An 18248-nucleotide genomic window follows, 5' to 3' on the forward strand; every position below is an offset into this window, starting at 1 on the left:
TTATTTATGGAAGAAAAAGTGGTTCCCAAGTTGGTAATAATATCCTCAAGTTTATCAATCCTAGTGGAATCGTGATTTATTTTCTCATTACCTATGGGTTCCTTCTCTTTAATATTTTTCAAAGTGACTCCTACCTTAGATCCATATTGAGAGATTCGGTTGTGGATCTTTTTATCCAAATTTTCAATTAACTCTATGGTAGCAACCTTATTTTCAATAATTTCGAGCCTTTGCATTACATGCTCCAAAGTTAATACAGTTCCATTAACCAAAAGAGGAGGTGAGCCAAACAAATCTATCATAGCATTATAGGAATCAAAAGTATGGCTACCCAAGAAGTTCCCTTCGGTAATAGTATCAAGGACATATATGTGCCAAGGAGTAGCCTCTACATAAAAACTACGAAGAAGAATGGAAGTAGATTGCTTCCTGGTAGATCTATTTTGAGCATTGCAAATTCTATACCAAGCGTCTTTTAGATTTTCTCCCTCCCTTTGCTTACAATTTAGAATTTCATTCTCAGGAGACAATGGAGAAGATAAGGGACTAGCCATAATGACAAGCAAACGGAAAAGAGGAGAACGGGAAAAGAGAGGGAGGATAGAGAGAGAGGGCGAATATAACGGCAAGGGTGAAGTGGGGGAGAGGAAAACGAGAGGCAAATGGCAAATAATGTAATGCGGGAGATAGGGATTGTGATGGGTACTTGGTATATTGACTTTTGCGTAGACTCCCCGGCAACGGCGCCAGCAATCCTTCTTGCTATCTCTTGAGCACTGCGTTGGTTTTTCCCCGAAGAGGAAGGGATGATACAGCAGAGTAGCGTAACTATTTCCCTCAATTTTTCAGAACCAAGGTCTGAATCCAGTAGGAGGCTACGCGCGAGTCCCTCGTACCTGCACAAAACAAATAAATCCTCGCAACCAAGACGATAAGGGGTTGTCAATCCCTACACGGCCACCTACGAGAGTGAGATCTGATAGATATGATAAGATAATATCTTTGGTATTTTTATGATAAAGATGCAAAGTAGAATAAAAGCAAAATAAATAACTAATTATTGGAAGATTAATGTGATGAAGATAAACCCGGGGCCATAGGTTTCACTAGTGGCTTCTCTCAAGAGCATAAGTATTCTACGGTGGGTGAACAAATTACTGTTGAGCAAATGACAAAATTGAGCGTTGTTATGAGAATATCTAGGCATGATCATGTATATAGGCATCACGTCCGAGACAAGTAGACCGACTCCTGCCTGCATCTACTACTATTACTCCACTCATCGACCGCTATCCAGCATGCATCTAGAGTATTAAGTTAATGAAAACAGAGTAACGCCTTAAGCAAGATGACATGATGTAGAGGGATAAACTCATGCAATATGAAGAAAACCCCATCTTGTTATCCTCGATGGCAACAATATAATACGTGCCTTGCTGCCCCTACTGTCACTAGGAAAGGACACCGCAACATTGAACCCAAAGCTAAGCACTTCTCCCATTGCAAGAAAGATTAATCTAGTAGGCTTAACCAAACTGATAATTTGAAGAGACTTGCAAAGATAACCAATCATACATAAAAGAATTCAGAGAAGATTCAAATATTTTTCATAGATAGACTTGATCATAAACCCACAATTCATCGGTCTCAACAAACACACCGCAAAAAGAAGATTACATCGAATAGATCTCCACAAGAGAGGGGGAGAACATTGTATTGAGATCCAAAAAGAGAGAAGAAGCCATCTAGCTAATAACTATGGACCCGTAGGTCTGAGGTGAACTACTCACACTTCACCGGAGGGGCTATGGTGATGATGTAGAGGCCCTCCGTGATGGATACCCCTCTGGCGGAGCTCCGAAGCAGGCCCCAAGATGGGATCTAGTGGATACAGAAAGTTGCGGTGGTGGAATTAGGGTTTTGGCTCCGTCTCTGATCGTTTGGGGGTACGTAGGTATATATAGGAGGAAGGAGTACGTCGGTGGAGCAACAGGGGCCCACGAGGGTGGACGGCGCCTGGGGGGGGGGGGGTAGGCGCGCCCCCTACCTCGTGGCCTCCTCCTTTGTGTCTTGACGTAGGGTCCAAGTCCCCTGGATCATGTTCGGTGAGAAAATCACGTTCCCGAAGGTTTCATTCCGTTTGGACTCCGTTTGATATTCCTTTTCTTCGAAACCCTGAAATAGGCAAAAAACAGCAATTCTGGGATGGGCCTCGGGTTAATAGGTTAGTCCCAAAAATAATATAAAAGTGGATAATAAAGCCCAATAATGTCCAAAATAGTAGATAATATAGCATGGAGCAATCAAAAATTATAGATACATTGGAGACATATCATCTCCCGGCCAGGTTCCTAATCATAAATCTCATCTCCTTGCAATTTAAATTATTCGCCATTTGCCTCTCGTTTTCCTCTCCCCCACTTCACAAAAATTTGTCGTTTATTCGCCTCTCTTTTCCGTTTGCCGTTTTCTTGCCAAATCTGTTTTTGTGTGCAGTCTTGTTTGCTACCTTTGCTTGTGTTACCATGTGCCTTCTATTTGCTTGCATCTTCGCTTGCTAAAAAAGTATTGATATGAATCCTCATCCACTTGCTAATCTTTTCAAAAGATCTGATTATGTTGAACCAATTGCTAGGAGTTGAGTGCACTTGATTATATTTATGAAATGTTGCTTGAGAATCGTTGCCGGGGTACTGATCCACGGGCACCTATGGGACCGGCGGACCGAGTCCCTTTCGGTTCGGCGGGGGCGGAGGTCGCACGAAGAGCGGATCGAGGCGAAGCACACAAGCGGTTTACCCAGGTTCGGGCCGCACGGATGCGTAAAACCCTACTCCTGCTTTGTGGTTTGTATTGAGTTCTTGCTCGGGAGCGCGGAGCGCGGAGCGCTACAGTACACTCCAGCAGCTAACGAGACCGAGCGTGAGTGTTCTCTCCCTTTCTCTATGTTGCGCACGGGCCTCCCTTTATATGCTCAAGGGGTCACCGACAGGTGGCAACGGAGACAAAGGGTAAAAATGGAAAAGTGCCGCGGTAGGTACAGCTACCTACTACAGTGTATCATACCTAACCCTGACGGCAGGGGACAATGGCATTAAATGCCCGTCTGTGTCGCCTAAACAGTGCAAAAGGGACCGTCACGGACGCCACCGCTCGCCACGATGGCAATCTTGTCAGCGACGCTTGCCACCGCGCGCCGCTGGCTGCACAGCCTCCCGCCACGTACGCCTGGAAGGGTCCCAGAGCAACACGTTGGTGGATGTGCTGGAGCGTGGGCACAGAGTGGTGGCTTGCCGCGGCAAGCGCCTTGCTGCGGTCGTCGTCTTGTCGCATCCGGGAGCTTGTCGCTCACCGGGCCTTGCCGGGACGCGTGGCGCGTCGCGGCAAGTTCCTTGAAGTGCCTTGGTTGGCCTTCCCGGCAAGCTCCTCTTGCCGGGGTCTTATATCCTTGGCTTGGATACTTTGTTCTTGAATGGCTCCAAAGGAACCACGGAGGACCTTGGCGGTCACCCGGCAAGCCTTGCCGCGGGATGCTGCGACTGCCCGTGCACAAGTTCGGGATACTAGGGTACCCCTACTCTAGTACACCGGCAGGAGCCCCCGGGCCTGGGCCATACACGGTGCCGAGCGCTATTGGGCCAGGCCCAAAACAGGGCACGGGCACGCGCGGCCTAGGTTACGCCGTATCTCTCTCCGTATCCACCGCGCCCTCCCCGAACGGCACGCGTTGAATGCGGCGTCGTGGGAGAGATCGTGGGTGGTTTCTTTATTCAGAAATGCGGAACGTCCTCCCCCTCCCTCTTTATAAGCAGGGGAAATAGGGGTAGTTCGCCCATTCGCCGGTTGCTACTCCAATCTCAGAAATCTCCGTCGCTCCCTCGTCTTCCCAAAGTCGAAAGACAGCAGCGCTCCGCCCCCCATCGCCACCAGCACCACCAACGCCGTCGACCTCCTCCACTACTTCCGCCATGGCTCCAAAAGCCGACAAGGGGAAGGTCATGAAGTCGACCGAGGCGCAGCGGCTTGCGGCGCTGCGAAAGGAGCGGGCAGTCTTCCCCCCCAAGCTTGCCGCGAGGGAGCTGAGGGAGAACTACTACCTCTTTTGGTCGACGGAGACACGAGCGCATCTGCGCACGAAGGTACTTCCCGCCGCCGCTTGGAAGAAGGCCCCAAACTGATACCCTTTCTTCGCCTTGTTCTTCTACTGCGGGCTCTGCCCGCCCTTCTCTGAGTTCTTTTGCGACATTATGAACACCTACGGGTTCCACCTCCTTGATTTTACCCCCAATGCCGTTCTGACCATGGCAGTTTTCGCACATCTCTGCGTAAACTTTGTCAGAGTCCATCCCAATGTAGCCCTCTTTCGCCACTTCTTTATACCACGAGTAGAGAGAGGAGAGCCTTTATCCGGCGGAATCGCCTGGATCTCAAGGGCCGGCAAGAAGGAAACTTATCTGGAGGGAGAATTCCGCGGCAAGTGGGAGGAGTGGAGAGCAGACTGGTGCTGGATTGACGAGGAGAACCCGCAGCCATTCACCACCCGGTGCCAAAGCCCAGTAGCACGCGGCAGCGACTGGAGTGACGTGGCCCCGGAAGACGACAGGCTGAAGATTGCTGTCACCCGGATCCTACGCCTCAGGCTTGCCGGGCTCACTGTAGGCGCTGTTGGCGCAGATTTTATTCGCCGCCGCATCGCCCCCCTGCAGGAATGGGGGAGACCCGCTTGGGAGTTCAAGAATGCGGCGGACATCATGAGGCTGCGTCTGGGCCTCAACTTCAACTTCATTGTTCTGGAGCTCAATGCGATGCTCCAGGAGCTGTTCAAGTACGACCCTCAACATTCTGAAGTGTTCAGGTTGCCGGGGGGGGGTTGTTCCGCTGTGCAACAACTCCGCGCTCGACCGCATCCGTGCAATGATGCCGTTGTGCGATTCGCATGGGATTGTCCCAACTTGGCAAGAGCCTGCAGACGACGTCGTGCAGCAATTCTTCGATGGCTTGGTAGAAGTGCCAATCCGCTCCGACGAGAAGGATAGCCTCACCCGCGACACCACCGATGCGGAGATGGCGCTCATCGCCACTAGGTTAGAAAAGGCGGCGGCGGCCGCAGCCGCGGGCGAATTTGGATTCACCGTGGAGCAGGCAGAGGCGGCAGAGGCGGCAAGCCGCGCCGAGCGAGGGGAGCCCGCCGGCGAGAAAGAGCTTGCCGGTCGCGGCGTCGAGTCGAGCGAGCCCGCCAAGGATACGAGCGGCTTGCTGGAAATCAACTCCTCCTCCTCCTCATCTTCGGGCAGCTCGCCGCAAGCAGAGCCTCCATCCCCACCAAGAAGGCGTCTCCGCAAGGCCGGTGACGTAGCAGAGCGGCAGGCGGGTCAACAGTCGCCGCGCCGCGTGACACGCTCCGCCGCGGCAAACACCGTTGCCGCAGGAGCACCTCATGCTGCGACGGCAACTGGAGCGGGGTCTAGCCGGACCACCGCTTCTGCTCCTGCCGCTTCTGACGCCGCGACGGCAACCGGAGCGGGGTCGTCTCAGACCACCGCCACCATTCCTGCCAAGCGGCCAAGGGAAACTACTCCTCTGCCTCATCGCCCCGGGCGTGAGCCGGATTTCGACTTCTCCGCGTTCATCTCCGACGAGGAAGAAGAAGAGTAAGATCTTCTTGTTGTACTTGTAGTTCTTCAATCCTTGCTGTTTTGTCTTGTATCTCATTTGCTTTACTCTGAACTTGTTCCTTTTTAGGACTCTGGCCCAGAGAGCAGCGAAGAGAACCAAGGTCCCGGTGATCGTCATCGAGGACGAACCCACTGCGACAGCAGGAGGTGCGCCCGAGACAACCTTGCCGGACCCGGCAACTTTTCTCCAGAGCAGCCCCCAGCGTAAGTATATGGTTTGCTTTCCGCTGTGAGGTGCGCATGGATACTCTGTCTTTGCTGATATCTGACTGTTGGTTTGTGTAGGAGCAGAGCAGCCCCACCAGGAGCCAAGGGAGAGTCCTCCGGCAAGGGAGAGCTTTCCGGTAAGGGAGAAGTCTCCGGCAAGGGACAGCACCAGCGGCCCTCCGACGGCGGAGACCACGACTGCAGAACCCGGCACAGGTAATCCTTTCGCCGCAAGACTTCCCTTGGGTTCTTCTTCTTTTGATCTTCTTGGGTTTTTGTTGGATTTTGCTTGACTCTTCTCCCTCTTCCGGCTGTCAGACCCATCTGCTACGGAGCCGATGGAGACCGAGGTTGCCGCCGACGATGCCGCTGCCACCGAGGGAGCAGCCAGTGCTGATGATCCCGCTGGCGCAGAGGCCGCCAAGGCTGCCGCCGCAGCAACTGGCGAGGGATCTGGCGATCGCGCTGACGGCCCTGAGGCCGTAGGAGCGCCAGGCGCTACGCCGACCGCCGACCCGTCCGCCGCTGCCGCAGCGCCAGGCTCCGAAGAGCCCCAGCCAGGCGTATACTTGAAGGCCGGCGATGACGTCTTCATCAACCTCCCCTGGGCGTCAAGCTACAGGGCACCGGTCGAGGGAGAGATCTTCGACGGGGAGGTGCTCGCCTCCGCTGGGCTGACGTTGGTTGACGCGCCGAGCAGCAGCAGCAACGAGCCTGAAGAGGAGCGGCTACTGCGGAAGTTGTTGTCGCTCTACCGTGCGCGGCGAGCCAAGCTGGAATCCCGCGAGGCGCTTGTCGCGAAGGCGGGAGCAGACATCGAGAAGCGCGCGGAGGAGCTCCGGGGTCTCCACCAGGAAGCTCTCCGGTCCTTGGTAGAGGAGCGGGAGCAACTCGCCGAAGCGCAGAAGGCCTTCCTCCTCGAGAAGGCTGAAGTCAGAGAGCAATAGCGGCTTGCCGCTGAGAAGCTGTCTGCGCAGGAGGGCGAGCTGGCGCAGCGAAAGGTCAACCTTGACGCCCACGAGGAGGAGCTTGCCGCGCGCGAGGAAAAATTTGGCGGAGCCCTCAAGCAAGCAGAGGATGCTGCCGCAGCCGCCGAGGCCGCCAAGAAGGAGCTGGAGACGAAGGTGGCGCAGTTGGAGGCCGATCTCGCCGAGAAGGGCAAAGAGCTCAGCGCCGCCAAGGTCTCCAACGTGGATCTTGAGTTGAAGCTGACCACTTTGACCAAGACGCTGGACGGCGCCAAGGAGCAGGAGGTGGCCTTGAAGGAGGAGATCAAGGCCGACAAGGTGCTGCTGGAGAGTGCTGCCGCCACCCAGAATGCTTTCAGGGAGACTGTGGAGCACTGGACGGAGAGTCTCGTGAGTGTTGCCGCAGATATTGACAGGGAGCTGGCGCAGCTGGGGATGGGGGATCTCGGGTATCCCTCCGACGAGAACCTCCAACCCAGTACCAAGCTCACTTTGTTCTTCAAAGGCGTGGCGACGGCCCTCCAGCGGCTCCGGGAGAAAATCCCAAAGCAGCTGGCCGACGAGTCGCGCAAGATCTACGCGGGAGCTCTTCAAAAAGTGTTGGTGAAGGTGGCCTTCCGCAATCCGGGCCTCAACCTCACCAACGTCCTCAAGACCTTGCCGCCGGATGCTGATCTGGAGGCGCTCAAGACCCTTGTCGCACCCATTGTGGACAAGGTGAGCGGGATCAAGAGGATCGAGGGCGATCGCGTAGACTAGGCCGCCTGTTTCTTCTTTTCTTGTCGCTATTTGTCATGTTACGAAAACAATCTGTTAGAGCCGCGACAAGCTATCTTTGTAATATAACTCTATTCTGGGTAATGATTGCAATGTTATTCCCTTTACTTGATTCCTTCCTTTGTATGTTTTTGCCCTATGCTTTTAGGGAACTTGCCGGTGCAGGCACCCGAGCCGCGAGCGCTGAGTGCGGGACGTCAGCAGCCTGCTGGCGGTGCCGCTACCGACAAGAAACTTTGTCGCAACTAGTTGCAGCTCACTTTAGTTGTTGAGAGGACTCGAAACAAAGTAAGGGCACAACTAGCTATGAGTTGGTTCCTCCGCGCACAGGTTTTCCATACAAAGTGCGGTCGTTCAAGGGGGATAACTTGAAAATTTAAAAAATCTGATTGCTCAAACTTTGGCAACTTAGCTTTTCTGTTGTTTGCTTCCCAGCAAGGCAAAACTTTCTTGAACGACGCCTTGTCCATACCATTATCTTCTCCTTTCCCCCCCCCCCCCCCCCCCGGCAAACTTGTGGGCGAGGGAACCTTCCTTTCCTTGAGAAAAAAGAAAGAAGAGAAAATAAAGATACGGAGCCTTACGGCTAGTTATTGCTTACCGTGGAGTAGGTGCTGCACAAAGTGTCAGATCATATATGCCAAAAAATAGAAAGCATGAAATTGACAAAATGTGCGGAGCACATGTGCTTTACTTATGCACGGGATCTGCGCCCGCCTTTGTACAAAGGATTACATGCAACAGCGGCAAGACTTGTACAAAAGGTGGTTGCCGGAACAGGTTCCAGCAACCGCGCCTTACGGGTAAAACTTACGAAGATGCTCAATATTCCAGGAGTTGCTCACCGGAATGGCATCTTCGGTCTCAAGGCGGACAGCGCCAGGCCTAGTGACTCGTTTCACCCGGTAAGGGCCTTCCCACTTCGGCGTCAACTTGTTGGAATTCTTGGCGGACTGAACACGCCGAAGAACAAGGTCGCCTTCCTCGAGACTTCTGGCATTAACTTTGCGGCTGTGGTAGCGGCGCAAAGCTTGCTGGTAGCGAGCAGCTCGCACAGCAGCCTGAAGACGGTCTTCCTCAAGGAGCAGCGTGTCATCTTGTCGCGGCTACTCTTGCTCAAGCTCATCATAAGCGAGCACTCGAGGTGACCCGTATACGAGTTCCGTGGGGAGAACTGCCTCTGCTCCATAGACTAGAGCGAAAGGTGTCTGGCCAGTGGCTCGATTTGGCGTCGTCCTGATCGACCAAAGAACCACCGGCAGCTCCTCGATCCAGTTTCTTCCGCACTTGTGCAGCTTGTCGAAAGTCCTGGTCTTGAGCCCGCGCAGCACTTCAGCATTTGCCCTCTCCGCTTGACCGTTGCTTCTCGGGTGAGCAACAGAAGCGAAGCAGACCTTGGCGCCAAGATCTTGGACGTACTGCATGAAGGTGCGGCTCGTGAATTGTGTGCCGTTGTCGGTGATTATCCTGTTAGGGATCCCGAAGCGGCAAACAATCGACCTAAAGAACTTGACTGCTGACTGTGCTGTCACCTTCCTCACTGGTTCCACTTCTGGCCACTTTGTGAACTTGTCGATTGCAACGTACAAGTACTCAAAGCCCCCGACTGCTCGGGGAAAGGGGCCAAGGATGTCGAGCCCCCAGACCGAAAATGGCCAGGATAAAGGGATCGTCTGGAGAGCCTGAGCTGGTTGGTGTATCTGCTTGGAATGGAACTGGCACGCTTCACACTTGGTTACTTGTGCAGTTGCATCCTGGAGGGCTGTCGGCCAAAAGAAACCTTGCCGGAATGCCTTGCCGGCAAGTGCTCTTGCGCCAATGTGGTGACCACATATGCCTCCATGTATCTCTGCCAACAGCTTTTATCCGTCTTCCCGGTGAATACACTTCAATTTCACACCGTTCAGTCTTCTTCTGTACAGTGTCTTGTCGACAAACTGGTACATACTTGACTGCCGGGCTACTCTTTCCGCTTCTTCTTGCTCCTTGGGAAGTTCTCCTGTCTGAAGGAAACGGACAATCTGCTGTGCCCATGCTGGAGCTTGTGGCTCGACAACAAGGACTAAAGGCAAATCTGCTGCTGCGGGAACATCCGCTTCTACGGCGAGTACCTGCGGCTCTGCCGAAGCTTGACGTTCCCCGGCAAGCTTGCCGGAGCAAAACTTGTCGGGAGCTTCTGCTTCAACGGAACAAACCCTAGGGCTTGCCGGAGCAGATTGCTCCTCAGCGCTCTTGGCATTGATCTTGGGGACCTTCTTGGCGGCGGCTTCGGGAAGCTCTGCCGGAAAATAGTCACCAGAAATCAACTTCCTCTTCTTGCTCTGTCAAGTTGATGGCGTTACAGACGGTTGAGTCAGCTTGAGGACAAAGATCCCTGGTTCCACAGGTAACTTAAGTGCGGCGCACTTTGATAGGCCATCGGCAATGGCGTTCTGAGCTCTTGGAACATGCTCCATCTATAGGCCTTCAAAGTGCTCTTCTAGCTTTCCCACTTCGTCGATGTAGGCTTCCATCAACGGACTCTGATAGCTCTTGTTCACTTGGCGGACGACAAGCTGTGAGTCACCCCGGACAATGAGCCTCTTGATCCCAAGGTCTGCCGCGATCCTGAGACCGGCAAGCAAGCCTTCATACTCTGCAGTATTGTTTGTTGCTTGTTCCTTGGGAAAGTGCATCTGGACTACGTACTTGAGGTGCTCTCCGGTGGGTGCGACAAGCAGCACGCCAGCGCCGGCGCCTTGCAGCGAAAAGGCACCATCAAAGTACATCAGCCACTCTTTGCTTGCTTCGTCGTCGGGGATGCTCGTTTCTGGAATTTCTTCATCTCGTGTTGGCGTCCATTCTGCTATAAATTCTGCCAATGCTCTGCTTTGGATAGTTGAAGTACTCTCAAATTTGAGGCCAAAGCTTGACAGTTCCAGTGCCCACTCAACAATCCTGCCTGTCGCTTCTGGATTCTGTAGTATCCTCTTCAGCGGAAAGCGAGTGACAACTGTGATCTCATGTGCTTGTAAGTAATGGCGCAGCTTTCTCGAGGCCATGAGAAGGCCGAAAAGCAATTTCTGCACGCCAGAGTACCTTGACCTAGCCCCCTGCAGAAGGGAACTGACAAAGTAAACTGGGCGCTGCACCATTTTCTTCTGTATCTCTTCGCGCGTCTGCGCAGATCCATCCTTGTCGGGACCAGAGCTTGTCGGGGAAGCCCCTTGCTTGTCGCTGGATGTGCCTGCCGTGGTTGCTGGCTCGTCATCTGCCTCCCTCTCTGCTACTAACGCAGCACTAACCACTTGATTGGTTGCCGCTATATACAGCAGCAACTTCTCTTGTGGTTTGGGTGCGACAAGTATTGAAGGGGAGGACAAGTATCTCTTCGAGTCTTGCAGCGCAGCCTCTGCTTCCGGAGTCCATTTCAATGGACCTGCCTTTTTCAATAATTTGAAAAATGGCAGGTGGCGCTCAGCAGACCTAGAGATAAACCTGCTGAGAGCAGCCACGCAACCAGCAAGTCTTTGTACATCCTTGACGCGCTTTGGTGCTTCAATCTGCTCAACGGCCTTGATCTTGTCGGGATTGGCTTCGATCCCCGCTGAGACACGAAGAACCCGAGAAGCTTGCCGGAGGGGACTCCAAACACACACTTCTCGGGGTTGAGCTTGAGACTGATCTTGCGCAGATTTGCAAAGGTCTCATCTAAATCTTGAATCAGAGTTGCTTTGTCCTTGCTCTTGACCACTATGTCATCCATGTAGGCTTCCACATTTCTGTGTATTTGTGGCTCAAGAGCGACATCACGTTCCCGAAGGTTTCATTCCGTTTGGACTCCGTTTGATATGCCTTTCCGGCGAAACACTAAATTGGCAAAAAACAGCAATTTGGGCTGGGCCTCCGGTTAATAGGTTAGTCCCAAAAATAATATAAAAGTGTAAAAATAAGCCCATTAACATCCAAAATAGATAATATAATAGCATGGAGCAATCAAAAATTATAGATACGTTGGAGACGTATCACCGCCGTAGAGTCTAGAAACACCGGATCCAATCTAAACACCGTCACAAAGGGGTTCACCACTTCCATTGGTGCCTCTCGGATGATGCCTGAGTAGTTCTTTGTAGACCTTCGGGTCCATAGTTAGTAGCTAGATGGCTTCATCTTTCTCTCTCTTGATCTTCAATACAACGGTCTCCTGGAGATCCATATGATGTAACTCTTTTGCGGTGTGTTTGTTGGCATCGATGAACTTTGAGTTTATGATCAGATCTATGTTTTTATATCCATGAAAGAATTTGAGTTTCTTTGATCTCTTTTATGCATGATCTCTTATAGCCTCGTATTTCTTCTCTGATATTTGGGTTTTGTCTGGCCAACTCGATCTATTTATCTTGCAATGGGAAGAGGTGCCCGGTAGTGGGTTCGATCTTGCGGTGTTTGATCCCAGTGACAGAAAGGGAACCGACATGTATGTGTCGTTGCTACTAAGGATAAAAAGACGAGATCTATATCTACCACCATATAGATAAACGGATCTTGTCTACATCATGTCATCGTTCTTATTGCATTATTCCGTTTTTCCATGAACTTAATACACTAGATGCATGCTGGATAGCAGTCGATGTGTGGAGTAATAGTAATAGATGCAGGCAAGAGTCGGTCTACTAATCTTGGACGTGATGCCTATGTAATTATCATTGCCTGGATATCGTCATAATTGCCAAACAGTAATTTTTTTACCCATCATTTGCTATTTTCTTGAGAGAAGCCACTACTGAAACCTACGGCCCCCGGGTCTTATTTCTCATATATTTGCCTTTGCGATCTACTTTTTCCTTGCTTTTATTTTCAGATCTATTAAACCATAAATACAAAAATACTTTGTTGCACTTTATTTTATTTGCGATCTATTTATCCTATCTATTACAATCTTTTTACCATCACGCACCAATTTCTGGCGTCGTTACCCGAAAGGGATGGACAACCCCTTTAACACGTCGGGTTGCGAGGTGTTGTCATTTGTGTGCAGGGCTGTTTACGTTGTGTTGCTTGGTTCCCCTACTGGTTCTATAACCTTGGTTTCATAAATGAGGGAAATACCTACCGCCGCTATGCTTCATCGTCCCTCCCTCTCCAGGGAAATACCGACGTAGTTCCAGCTGCCATCGGTTGCCTTGCAAGCTTATGATGTGTATCACCGACGGGGCCCAAAGATATCTCTCCGATACTCAGAGTGAAAAATCCTAATCTCGATCTATGCCAACTCAACAAACACCTTCGGAGATACGTGTAGAGCATCTTTATAATCACCTAGTTACACTATGACGTTTGATAGCACACAAGGCATTCCTTCGGTATCTGGGAGTTGCATAATCTCATAGTCGAAGGAATATGTATTTGACATGAAGAAAGCAATAGCAATAAAACTGAATGATCATTATGCTAAGCTAACGGATGGGTCTTGTCCATCACATCGTTATCCTAATGATTTGATCTCGTTTAATGACAACTCATGTCAATGGTTAGGAAACCTTAACCATCTTTGATCAACGAGCTACTCAAGTAGAGGCTCACTAGGGACACGGTGTTTGTTTATGTATTCACACATGTATTTAAGTTTCCGATCAATACAATTCTAACATGAATAATAAACCTTTATCATGAATAAGGAAATATAAAATAACAACTTTATTATTGCCTCTGGGGCATATTTTCTTCAGCGCTGCGGCTGATCCACAGGGAGGGTGGCTGATTTAGTGGACTTCATCAATTTGGTGGGGTTTAGAGTAGGTCCGGGGGCGACTGTCGAGTCCGGATGGACCGCCCCACATATATGGGTTGGGTTTAAGTGGTGTCAAACAACCCATGTTTATGGACCGACTTTCGAGATCTAGTTGGGTGTCGTTTTTCGGTCCGGGCGATTTGGGGAAGTGGAGGGTCCCACTGTAGATGTTCTCACGCCCGTTCCATAGGCATATGCTCGCTATAACAGGCTTCACAACAACAAAATAAAATCATTCATAGTGGTATTGTTGAAACTTGTATTGATGAAATTGAACTGCACAGTTCATACTTGCACATATAGAACACCATAGTGTGAATAATTGAAATAAACAAGGCATACTAAGAACAAACAAATATAGCAAATAAAACTGGATATATGCTAACTACAAACAACCGAACAACAAAAAACCGTTAAGGAAGGCATATGCTTGCTACAACAGGCTTAACAACACCCAAATAAAGTCATTCATAGTGGTATTGCTGAAACTGGTATTGATTAAATTGAACTGCATAGTACATAGTTGCACATATAGAACACCACTGTAACTCCCCGGTGTAATGATGCTACAGTAACCCCTGGGGTTAAGCTAATCATTTTGCTAAACAAGTGTTTGATCATCATTGTCTCCTGTCTCTTTCAAATTCTAGTTGAATTCATTTTCAAACTATGAGTGAAATTCAAAATGCTCAAACATGAAAACTAAAAGGTTCATCATGTGTAAAATATTCTCCTGGTAATATTGGTGGTGAACCAACATTTTTGCAAAATGCATATGTGGCCTAAAATAGCTAAAACAGAAAAGCTTTAAAAAAGAAAAAGAGAAAAGCGGAGAGGCCCCGCCCCTCACTGGGCCTTCGGCCCAGGTAACCCCCAGGCCAGCCAGTCGCGCCTACCTAACCCCCACTCCCTCGCTAACCCTAACGCGGTCGCCCCATTCCCCCACTCCCTCCCCACGCGCCCCCACTCCCCCACATTTCCCTCGCTCCTCTGCCCCCCGTCCCGATCCAGATCGAGGGGCGGTAACCCCGGCGACCGTGCCCCGCGCCCTCCCCCACGACATCGGCGCCCGTTCCCGGCGCTACCCCGCCGCCGCTGCGGCTCACGGCCTTGACACGCCGGGCCTCATCGCCGTCGTCTCCCCGCCTCGCCCCCGACACCCACGGCGCCCCAAGGCCGACGTCACCGCGCGGAGCCACCCCCCCCCCCCCCCCCCCGCCCCCACATCGCCGGACTTCCTCGTCCACGTCGCTCGCCCCCTCATCTCGCCCTCATCGGCTCCGTCAAGCCTCGCCGACCCCCCTACTCTACAACGGGGGTGAGCCCTCCTTTCCTTCTTGTTCCGCGTCGACCAAACGCCCTCGTCGCGCCCTGACCGCGACCCGTCGCACCGCTCGCGCCCATGGCTCGCCTCCCCTGCTTTTCCCGCTCGCGGCCACCACCACCGTCACCGCGACCGCGCGCTACCCGCCTCGCTGCGGCCTGCGCACATCGTGTCCCGCGCGCCCCTTTGCTGCGCACACCGCTCCCACCGTCGTCGCCCCTGGCCGCTACCGCCGGCGCCCTCTCGCTCGCCGGACCGCGTGTCCGCGTGCCTGACCGCGCCTCACCTACCATTGCCCGCTTGACCGGCGCCCCGCTCCGGTCACTTCTACCACCGACCCCCGTGTCGGCCGCGTCCCGGGGCTGCCCCGCCGTGGACTCGCCACTTCTGCCTCCGACGGCCGGCCTCGCCGCGCTTCCCCCTGGCTGGGCGCGCCCGGGGCCAGTGCCCGTTCGGGCGGCGCCCACACCGGCTGCCCGTTACGCCCGCCCCGTTAGGCCTTGGGCCAATGACGAATGGGGCCCGCCCCCTGTTAAAATGAAAACGGAAATAAAAATGTAAAAAAGGATGTTTAAAATAATTAATTAATTAATTAGTTAATTAACTTAATTGACATTGACTAATTAGCCTAATGGACATATTTAGTCTAGTTAAACCTGCTTAATTAAACCACACAATGACAATTGGGCCCCACTGCCCCTTTGACCAGTCAACCCGGTCAGAGTTGACTGTTGACCATGATGACATCATGATGATGTCATGCGGATGCAGTAAACTTATTTTCGGTTTAAATTAAATTGCCGAATGTCTTTAAAACTTCAGAAAATCATAGTAATTAAACAGTAGCTCGGGTTGAAAAACTTTCTACATCAAAGTTGCTCAGAACGATGAGACGAATCCGATTACGCAGTCCGTTCATCTATCACATGCCCCTAGCATGCTGAACATGGAACTTTCCCCCTCCGGTCATCTGTCTGACACAGGTCTGGAACCGTTCCCGGTTGATTTTCCCCCTTCACCTATATCGTGTAGCCATACGTTAGGTCACACCCGACACAGCATATTGCCATGTTATGCTTTGTGATGCTATGTTTTCTTTATAATTACTATTTCATCCCCCTCTTCTCTCCGGTAGACCCCGAGACCGATGTCGCCCCTGTGATTGACTACGTCGACGACGACCCCTCCTTGCCAGAGCAACCAGGCAAGCAAACCCTCCTTGAGCATTCTGATATCGCCCATTTCTTTCCGTCTCATGCTTGCATTAGAACTGCTACTGCTTTTTGTATGATCCTACTCTGATGCATAGCCTGTTGTTGTTACCTGCTTTCATACCTTACCTGCTTATCCTAAACTACTTAGTATAGGTTGGTTAGTGATCCATCAGTGACCCCCACCTTGTCCCAGTTGCCCCGCTTTATGTTCGATGAGTCGATCAACATAATCGACGTCCAGGCCCCGACACCGCACATCACTTTCCCCTTTTGTTGCTCGACTCTACAGAGTTACCATCGAGTGCCGAGGGTGGAACCTCATACATCACTCCTGATGAGATCTCTGTAGTGTAGCTATCCGGTCGTGGTCATCGAGGGTGATTTCCTCCTTAACCACTTCTGTTACGGCTCTGTCGTGCAACCCCTCAAGCGTGAACCTCGAGGGTGGATACTCTTACGTTCACCTTGATGATCACATCGAGTGGAATTAACCAGGGGGTGATTCCTCGGGTTTTCCCCTTGGTGTTAGACACATAGTTACTACGGTTACTATGACTTTACCATGAACCATGTTACTAAAGACGGGTCGGCCCTGAGGGGTACCTGCGCGAGCTTAATTGCGAGTGATGTGGGTCGGGTTGACCTGGAGGGTGCCCGCGAGATAATTACGAGGCGTGGTCGGGCATTCTTAGCCCTTGCCGCAAGTACTTGAGACGGGGCGACGGGGTCACATCGATCGTTAGTCTCTGCTCGTTACCGCGTGCTCCTAATCCACTACGATTTGGATATTTGATCTGAGGGGCCTCTGGCCTGATAGCACTAACCATCACGTGGGCATAGTATGGGCGTTCTGCGTCGTATGCATCAGCCGAAGCTTAATAGACGTCAGCGACTGAGCAGCGCGTGCCGGGTTGGACTGCGTAAGCTCCTGCCTTGTTGAAGGAGGTAGCTAGGTCTGCTCACCGGCCGCGTACGCAATGTGCAGGAGTTCCCGGGGAGATGGCCCATGACACTGGGGCATAGGTCTAGTCCGGCGTGTTGACCTCTCTATTAAGCCTAGGTCGGGTTGCGGTGTATTGTTTGGCCAAGGCCGGGCATGACCCAGGAAAGTGTGTCCGGCCGGAGTTAATCGAGCGTGGTGGGTAAGTTGGTGCACCCCTGCAGGGAAGAAAACATCTATCGATAGCCTATTCTACGGTAACGGACACTTGGAGTTGTATCCCTATCGATACAACTACAACTGGATACTTGTGATGAGAAATGAATTGTGGATGAGAAATGGATAGTATGGCTCTGGGATTGTTTTCTCGTAGGGAGTCGAGAAAGGATCTCTGGCCGAGGTTGACAACACTACTGCTACTTTACTTTATGCTACTCTACTCCCTCCTGTTGCTGCAAGATGGTGGTTTCCAAAAGATGCTAGTCATCGATAGGACTAAGCCTTTCCTCTATTCTGGCATTTTGCAGTTTAGTCCATAGATACAACCCATTTCCTTTGATACGGATGCATACTTAGTTTAGATCTGATGTAAGTCTTGCAAGTACTTTGGATGAGTACTCACGGCTGCTTTGCTACCTCTTTTCCCCCATACCCAATTGTTGCGACCAGATGACGGATCTCAGGAGCCAAATGACACCACTGATGACTACTGCTACCCCGAGGGTGCCTACTACTACGTGACGGCCGCTGACGACTTGGAGTAGTTAGGAGGCTCCCAGGCAGGAGGCCTTGCCTTTTCGATCGTTGTTGATTTTATGCTATCCTTCTTAAGTCAAACTTGTTTAACTTATGTCTGTACTTAGATATTGTTGCTTCCGCTGACTCTTGTGTATTCGAGCTTATGTATTTGAGCCCTCGAGGCCCCTGGCTTGTAATATAAAGCTTGTATTATTTTGATTTGTGTCTAGAGTTGTGTTGTGATATCTTTCCGTGAGTCCTCGATCTTGATCGTACACATTTGCGTGTATGATTAGTGTACGGTCAAATCGGGGGCGTCCCAAGTTTGTATCAGAGCCGGCTGCCTGTAGGTAGCCCCCTTTCCAACTCTTTGGCCGAAGTTGAGTCTAGTCACTGAAAAACTTTTACTAACATTGGCTGTGTGTCTTACGGGCCCATGTCGCCATATGGGTGGTATTAGGATCTTTTATTCCTCGTCTATACTCTGGGACTCTGATCTCTCTGCTATTCGGGTTAAAATGGTTTTACTAACTCTAACATTAGGATCCCATGACCACATTCACCCCAAAGCTGGATAAGCCATAGTTTTTCCTTAGAATAGTATTCTGGATAGTACACACACTGTCGTGATGACA

Source organism: Triticum urartu, chromosome 5A, assembly GCF_056163025.1.
Source record: "Triticum urartu cultivar PI428250 chromosome 5A, HENAU_Tu73, whole genome shotgun sequence".
Taxonomy (NCBI): Eukaryota; Viridiplantae; Streptophyta; class Magnoliopsida; order Poales; family Poaceae; genus Triticum; species Triticum urartu.